We start from the raw sequence: 8,263 nt of genomic DNA on the forward strand, positions 1-8,263 counted from the left end.
GTGGATTTAGGCAGGTGCGTGTTTACACAATTACGTCATTGATATCTGTGTAAAACACATGAGTACACCACAGCGAACAAAATTGCTGGTTTGTAAAACCTTGGAAGAGGCTTTAAGGAAAATCCAGGAGCTGGAAATGCAAGATAATTTGTGCCTGACTCTAGTACGAAGAATTTTGGGAAGACGGTATTAAATATTTCCATAATTTTATGCATTATTTAACTATTGATGCTTGCAAATCATTTTTTTTCAGCAAAGCACACAGTGATTTGGTGGGAATGAGCTGAATTTTGACCTTTACAAAATTTATTGACATTTAACCTAAACTAACCTAAACAAGTTAAACAAATGACAATTGGCTTTATAATGGTAGTCCTAGTTGGGCCTCATGTTCTACAGCACTGTAGTTTATCAAATGACCATATATCTTTATACTGGTAGTCATAGCTGGGGGACACGTTCTAAAGCACTGTAGTTTATCAAATCACCACATATCTTTATACAGGTGGTAATAGCTTTGGGACACGTTCTAAAGCACTGTAGTTTATCAAATGACCATATATCTTTTAACAGGTAGTCATAGCTCGGGGACACGTTCTAAAGCACTGTAGTTTATCAAATGACCATATATCTTTATACAGGTAGTCATAGCTCGGGGACACGTTCTAAAGCACTGTAGTTTATCAAATGACCATATATCTTTATACTGGTAGTAATAGTATTGGGACACATTCTAAAGCACTGTAGTTTATCAAATGACCATATATCTTTATATAGGTAGTCATAGCTCGAGGACACTTTCTAAACCACTGTAGTTTATCAAATGACAATATATCTTTATACTGGTGATCATAGGTGGGGGACACATTCTAAAGCACTGTAGATTATCAAATGACCATATATCTTTACACTGGTAGTAATAGCTTTGGGATACGTTCTAAAGCACTGTAGTTTATCAAATGACCATATATCTTTATACTGGTAGTCATAGCTGGGGGACACGTTCTAAAGCACTGTAGTTTATCAAATGACCATATATCTTTATACAGGTATTCATAGCTGTGGGACACGTTCTAAAGCACTGTAGTTTATCAAATGACCATATATCTTTATACTGGTAGTCATAGCTGGGGGACACGTTCTAAAGCACTGTAGTTTATCAAATGACCATATATCTTTATACAGGTAGTAAAAGCTTTGAGACACGTTCTAAAGCACTGTAGTTTATCAAATGACCATATATCTTTCAACAGGTAGTCATAGCTGGGGGACACGTTCTAAAGCACTGTAGTTTATAAAATGACCATATATCTTTATACAGGTAGTCATAGCTCGGGGACACGTTCTAAAGCACTGTAGTTTATCAAATGACCATATATCTTTATACTGGTAGTAATAGCATTTGGACACGTTCTAAAGCACTGTAGTATCAAATGACCATATATCTTTATACTGGTGATCATAGGTGGGGGACTAATTCTAAAGCACTGTAGATTATCAAATGACCATATATCTTTATACTGGTAGTAATAGCTTTGGGACACGTTCTAAAGCACTGTAGTTTATCAAATGACCATATATCTTTATACTGGTAGTCATAGCTGGGGGACACATTCTAAAGCACTGTAGTTTATCAAATGACCATATATCTTTATACTGGTAGTCATAGCTTTGGGACACGTTCTAAAGCACTGTAGTTTATCAAATGACCATATATCTTTATACTGGTAGTCATAGCTGGGGGACACGTTCTAAAGCACTGTAGTTTATCAAATGACCATATATCTTTGTACTGGTAGTCATAGCTGGAGAACATGTTCTAAAGCACTGTAGTTTATCAAATGACCATATATCTTTATGCAGGTAGTCATAGCTGGGGGACACGTTCTAAAGCACTGTAGTTTATCAAATGACCATATATCTTTATACTGGTAGTCATAGCTGGGGGACACGTTCTAAAGCACTGTAGTTTATCAGATCACCATATATCGTTATACTGGTAGTCATAGCTTTGGGACACGTTCTAAAGCACTGTAGTTTATCAAATCACCATATATCGTTATACTGGTAGTCATAGCTGGGGGACACGTTCTAAAGCACTGTAGTTTATCAAATGACCATATATCTTTATACTGGTAGTAATAGCTGGGGACACGTTCTAAAGCACTGTAGTTTATCAAATGACCATATATCTTTATACTGGTAGTCATAGCTGGGGGACACATTCTAAAGCACTGTAGTTTATCAAATGACCATATATCTTTATACAGGTAGTCATAGCTGGGAGACACATTCTAAAGCACTGTAGTTTATCAAATCACCATATATCTTTATACAGGTAGTCATAGCTGGGGGACACGTTCTAAAGCACTGTAGTTTATCAAATCACCATATATCTTTATACTGGTAGTCATAGCTGGGGTACACGTTCTAAAGCACTGTAGTTTATCAAATGACCATATATCTTTATACAGGTAGTCGTAGCTGGGGGACACGTTCTAAAGCACTGTAGTTTATAAAATGACCATATATCTTTATACAGGTAGTCATAGCTCGGGGACACGTTCTAAAGCACTGTAGTTTATCAAATGACCATATATCTTTATACTGGTAGTAATAGCATTTGGACACGTTCTAAAGCACTGTAGTTTATCAAATGACCATATATCTTTATACTGGTAGTCATAGCTGGGGTACACGTTCTAAAGCACTGTAGTTTATCAAATGACCTTATATCTTGATACTGGTAGTAATAGCTTTGGGACATGTTCTAAAGCACTGTAGTTTGTCAAATGACCATATATCTTTATACAGGTAGTCATAGCTCGAGGACACGTTCTAAAGCACTGTAGTTTATCAAATGACCATATATCGTTATACTGATAGTAATAGCTTTGGGACACATTCTAAAGCACTGTAGTTTGTCAAATGACCATATATCTTTATACAGGTAGTCATAGCTGGAGGACACGTTCTAAAGCACTGTAGTTTATCAAATGACCATATATCTTTATACTGGTAGTCATAGCTGGGGGACACGTTCTAAAGCACTGTAGTTTATCAAATGACCATATATCTTTATACAGGTAGTCATAGCTGGGGGACATGTTCTAAAGCACTATAGTTTATCAAATGACCATATATCGTTATACTAGTTATCATAGCTTTGGGACACGTTCTAAAGCAATGTAGTTAACAGATGACTGTATATACTCCGGTACATATCTATACCTAACACTGGTTTATATGGCAGGAAGTATATTGTCTTCAGCTGTGTTCTTATTCCACTGACCATACACATTTATATTAGAGATTTTGACTGGACTTTACCTTAAAAGCTCTGTTTTTTTATTAAATTCTCTTACCATATAACTCTATAAAGGTGACTTTCTCATGCACTGTAGGTCAATTGACAGATGTTCATTTTTTTTAGATTTGGCCTAAAAAGACCTGTAGCAGTTAACAAGCTATTAGATGCACAATAGCACAAAATGACCACCACCACTATCAACCTAAAGTGTGTGCTTGGTGTCTGTCTACACGTGCTTGCTTCTGGAATGTTGAAGAACAAACTGTGTTGAAACGCCAACTGGTAAGACTGTGCTTTGTGTTTGTAATTTTGTATGATAAGACATTTATTGTTTCCGCCAGGCCTAAAGGAAATGTTTATGAACAAGTACAGGTCTATACACAAGTACAGGATTGAAATATAAACAACGATTTAAAGAGTATTGAGTTGATGAGTGAGAACAAAAATGATATACCCATGTACATTTACATGTTCAATAAATAGTGCATCTCATACTCTGAATAATAATTCATTTTGCTATTAGGAGTTGGTCATGGACCTTTGCCGCCCTTCATCCAGAGCCTTCCACAGAGATGGCAGATATATCGCTGCCTGGACCAACAGTTGACCATGCCGTTGAGTCCATGAAAACATCTACAGAATTACATCTGCGGCCGTGGCTATTAATGGATACATTCTGCACCACTTCCATGTGTAAGAATAGAACTTTCCAAGTCCTCAGCATAAGCATTTCTGTATTTAAAACGAAAAATAATTTAAAATAAATAAATATAGTTTTAAATAATTATATACAGGCAAAGTAAATTATATAATTTGTTTCATGAATGTGTTGTTTTTTTAATTGCTGTTAAAGCAACAGTGTGCACCAGATGATCAAATTGCAAGTTTATTAAGTTTAGCAGTTATTTCATATTTTTCCATTCAAAAAGATTACTGGGTATGTCTACCTAGTAGAATTAATTTCTTATGCGTGATTGGCTAGTCGATGTTATCACATGATATAACCAAGTTAGGTGTATAGCTTTAATATACCACTTGATTGAAGTAAGCCTTCGTAGCACAGTTGATACAACACTGGACTTCAATTTCGGTGACACATTTTTTTTACATGTTTGTACTTTTTTTACAATTATGACATAAAAGCGTAACACATTCTATTAAATAATTGTCCTGAGATATGTTACAGAAAAAAAACTTTTTTAGTGCCAATCTGGTGTACAGTCCCTTTAAGGCCTTATACCGTACTTGTAGACTTATTGTTTATGATAGTCTGTTTAATCATTTTATTATACCCCCCAAAACAAAGTTTGGGGGGGGTATACTGGAATCCGGTTGTCCGTCTGTCTGTCTGTCCGTCTGTCCGTCCGTTTTTTTTTTGTCCGGGATTCATCTTTGTCGTTATTGAACAAATCTTTTTCAAACTTTCAGATATTAATGGCCATGATGTAAACTTGCGCCTCTGTGAAATTGGTACGGGTCACATGACCCTGACCAGAGTTATCTCCCCTTGATGTGTTAAAGTAGGCAAAATAAGCCCTGTCCGGGATTCATCTTTGTTATTATTCAACAAATCTTAATCAAACTTTCAGAAATTAATGGCCATGATGTAAACTTGCGCCTCTGTGAAATTGGTACGGGTCACATGACCCTGACCAGAGTTATCTCCCCTTGATGTGTTAAAGTAGGCAAAATAAGCCCTGTCCGGGATTCATCTTTGTTATTATTCAACAAATCTTTATCAAACTTTCAGAAATTAATGGCCATGTTGTAAACTTTCGCCTCTGTGAATTTGGTACAGGTCACATGACCCTGACTGGAGTTATCTCCCCTTGATGTGTTAAAGTAGGCAAAATAAGCCCTGTCCGGGATTCATCTTTGTTATTATTCAACAAATCTTTATCAAACTTTCAGAAATTAATGGCCATGTTGTAAACTTTCGCCTCTGTGAATTTGGTACAGGTCACATGACCCTGACTGGAGTTATCTCCCCTTGATGTGTTAAAGTAGGCAAAATAAGCCCTGTCCGGGATTCATCTTTGTTATTATTCAACAAATCTTTATCAAACTTTCAGAAATTAATGGCCATGTTGTAAACTTTCGCCTCTGTGAATTTGGTACAGGTCACATGACCCTGACTGGAGTTATCTCCCCTTGTAGGCAAAATTAGCTTTGTCCGGCCTAACTCCAGGGCAAACAACCTAGACATGGAGGGGTGGGGGGTATTCGTTAGCCTATGGCTTACAGTTCTAGTTGTATATGGGCAACATTTTATGTAACATCACTTTATGTAAAAAAATTATAAAAAGTCACTGTGAATATAAACAGTTTTCAAATATGTACATTAAAATTGCAGGCTGTCAGTTTGAAACGTCTCTACTCTGACAGAAGGAAGGGAATGAATACCCAGGATTGTTCCTCAGGAAAATCTCTTCAACAAGCTGTTGTCAGTTTGCATGCTCTTTGGATGGAATTACCCTACCTTGGCTTGCAGAGAATCTGTGATATAAAAGACCTCTTTTGTGCTGCATTGTGTCATTGATTTATTGTATTTTATATGTATTATGCCACTATTGTAAAAACAAATGGGCATATGTTTTAGCATATGTTTTCAAACAGACACATTTATATTTCAAACAGACACATTTATATTTTTGAATAATTTGAAAATACATTTTGTAGGTTGACTTCACACCATGAAACATTAATGGTAGGTTATATTTGACCAGAACATGACAAGTATTGTTTTCGGAGTTTTTTGGTCGAAGGTGAAGGTAATGGCTAACAGTGGTTATTCTGCACAATGAACCTTGAATTCTTTGACCTAGGACCATTAATATTTAGTGATTGATATATCAGTCCAACTCATATGTGAAAGGGACATGATGAAATTGAGCAAGAGCTTATTAGCATTGCAAATTATTATTTGTTCATTTTTAGCTCGACTATTCGAAGAATAGGTGGGCTATACTATCATTAACAATTCTGCGTTAAAGTTTTCATTTTATGTAATAAAATCAAGAGTTTTTATCCAATGGTAATCAAACTTGGTCAGACTATTTGTCGGCATGTTATCTTGAAGATGTATGAATATGGGTCATCCCTGGTCAAATTCTAGGTCACTAGGTCACATCTTAGAGAAAATATTTCCATGTCATAAATTCAACATTTTTTTCATATCTTTATGAAACTTGGTCAGAATATTTGTCTGCATACTATCTTGAAAGTTTTTTAATATGGGTCATCCCGGGTCAAATTCTAGGTCACTAGGTCAAATCTTAGGAAAATCATTCCACATCATAAATTGAACAATTTTTGTCAAATCTTTATGAAACTTGGTCAGAATATTTGTCTGCATAATATCTTAAAAGTTTATAATATGGGTCATCCCCGGTCAAAACCTAGGTCACAAGGTCAAATTTTAGAAGAAAGAATCCCACAGTCATAAAAATTCATTAATTTTAGTCAAATCTTTTTTAAACTTGGTCAGAATATTTGTCTACATGTTGTCTTAATCATTTGTGAATATAGGTCACCTCAGATCAAAAACTAGGTCACTAGGTCAAATCTTAGGAAATACTTTCCTGATGTCATAAAAAAAATCTATGCTTACCAAAGCTATCCATATCAGTTAATAACTAAATTCAATTGTTATTTTATAAACACACATCCCAATCATGAATTTCAGATCTAACCATATTTTTCAAAAATTTAAATTTTAATTAACTTTAAAAATATTTGTGTACATGAAATCTTAGATGATAAAGTGTGTCATCTAGGGTCAAAAACTAGGTCTCTGGGACAGATCTTTTTGGAAAAGCTGATGTATTTATAAAATGTTCGTTTTTCCTCACACAAATGGAATATTTCTGTTGATCAGGTTATTTGTATGAATGATATCTCCGATAAATATAAATATGGGTCTTTTTGGTTAAAAATACTAGGTCATTAGCTCAAATCCTAGGTTTGCAAAATTGCATTGTCAAATAAAAAATCAAGCTTTATGCGGCGTTGCCGCGTTGGCGTCTTGTTATTTTTTTATTTTGACAGGCACATTTTTATAATCTTAACCAAATCAAACCTTGTTTTGTCACATTGTGATTCTTATTCACTTTTTTTATTTGATTGTTTTATTGCTTTTTACAGGCACATATCACACTATTATTGTATTTACGTCCAATTCCAAGAGGCGTAGTAGAGCGCACTGTTTTACGACAGCTCTTGTTAACCTGTAAAGTGAAACCTGGTTATAAAAATGACATGACTGTGTCATTGTGTTGGCAGGCCAGGAGGAGGGCAGCATCAAATACATCTACAAACTTAGTATACAAAGTATTATAGAATTGCTTTCGGGGCCCATAGGATCAAGGTCACTAAAACAAAAAAATATTGAAACTTAATCGCACAACAAAGGCTTAATTAATTAGGTTTGTCTGTCAATCATTGAAAACTTGTTGTTTTTTTTGCATTGCAGCATTTCATGCTTAATTTTTATTTTGTCTCTTTATTGCATATTACCTTTATCATTATTGTATTCATTTCTAAGACAAAGCAGCATATAGTTGAGGGCACTGCCCCATGACAGCTCTTGTATATCCTAAAAAGAATACAATAGTGATATACCCTGATATAGGTAGTTTTGGTACATTATCACGGTTTTAATTTTAGCTTTACTGGCCAAAGATCAGAATATCTGATGTGATGGTAATGTGTACGTAGTATGTGCTTCCTAGCGCCTGTAAACAATTGCTTGTGAACACCATACAGTCTTTAGTTATGATTGTATCTCAATAAAACAGTATTTAGATATCCAATAGAGCTCGGTTCCTTTCGAAAACCAGTCAGATCTGCCCATGCATGCCTAGATTATGGGCCTTGAACGTCTGTGCGACTGTAAACAATTGCTTGTGAACATGGTACAGTCTTCAGTTTTAATTGTATATAGATGAAACTTGT

General features: G+C 35.2%; 1 long non-coding RNA gene across 1 annotated transcript; it reads left to right on the top strand.

Moving 5' to 3' along the window:
- The first annotated feature begins 30 nt into the window (after positions 1–30).
- Positions 31–6,462, top strand: LOC128208208 (uncharacterized). Its single transcript, XR_008256871.1, has 4 exons — positions 31–186; positions 3,434–3,592; positions 3,834–4,003; positions 5,664–6,462. It is a non-coding gene; the product is annotated as an uncharacterized LOC128208208 (long non-coding RNA).
- Positions 6,463–8,263: the final 1,801 nt, after the last annotated feature.

The sequence above is a fragment of the Mya arenaria genome, chromosome 11 (assembly GCF_026914265.1).
Source record: "Mya arenaria isolate MELC-2E11 chromosome 11, ASM2691426v1".
Taxonomy (NCBI): Eukaryota; Metazoa; Mollusca; class Bivalvia; order Myida; family Myidae; genus Mya; species Mya arenaria.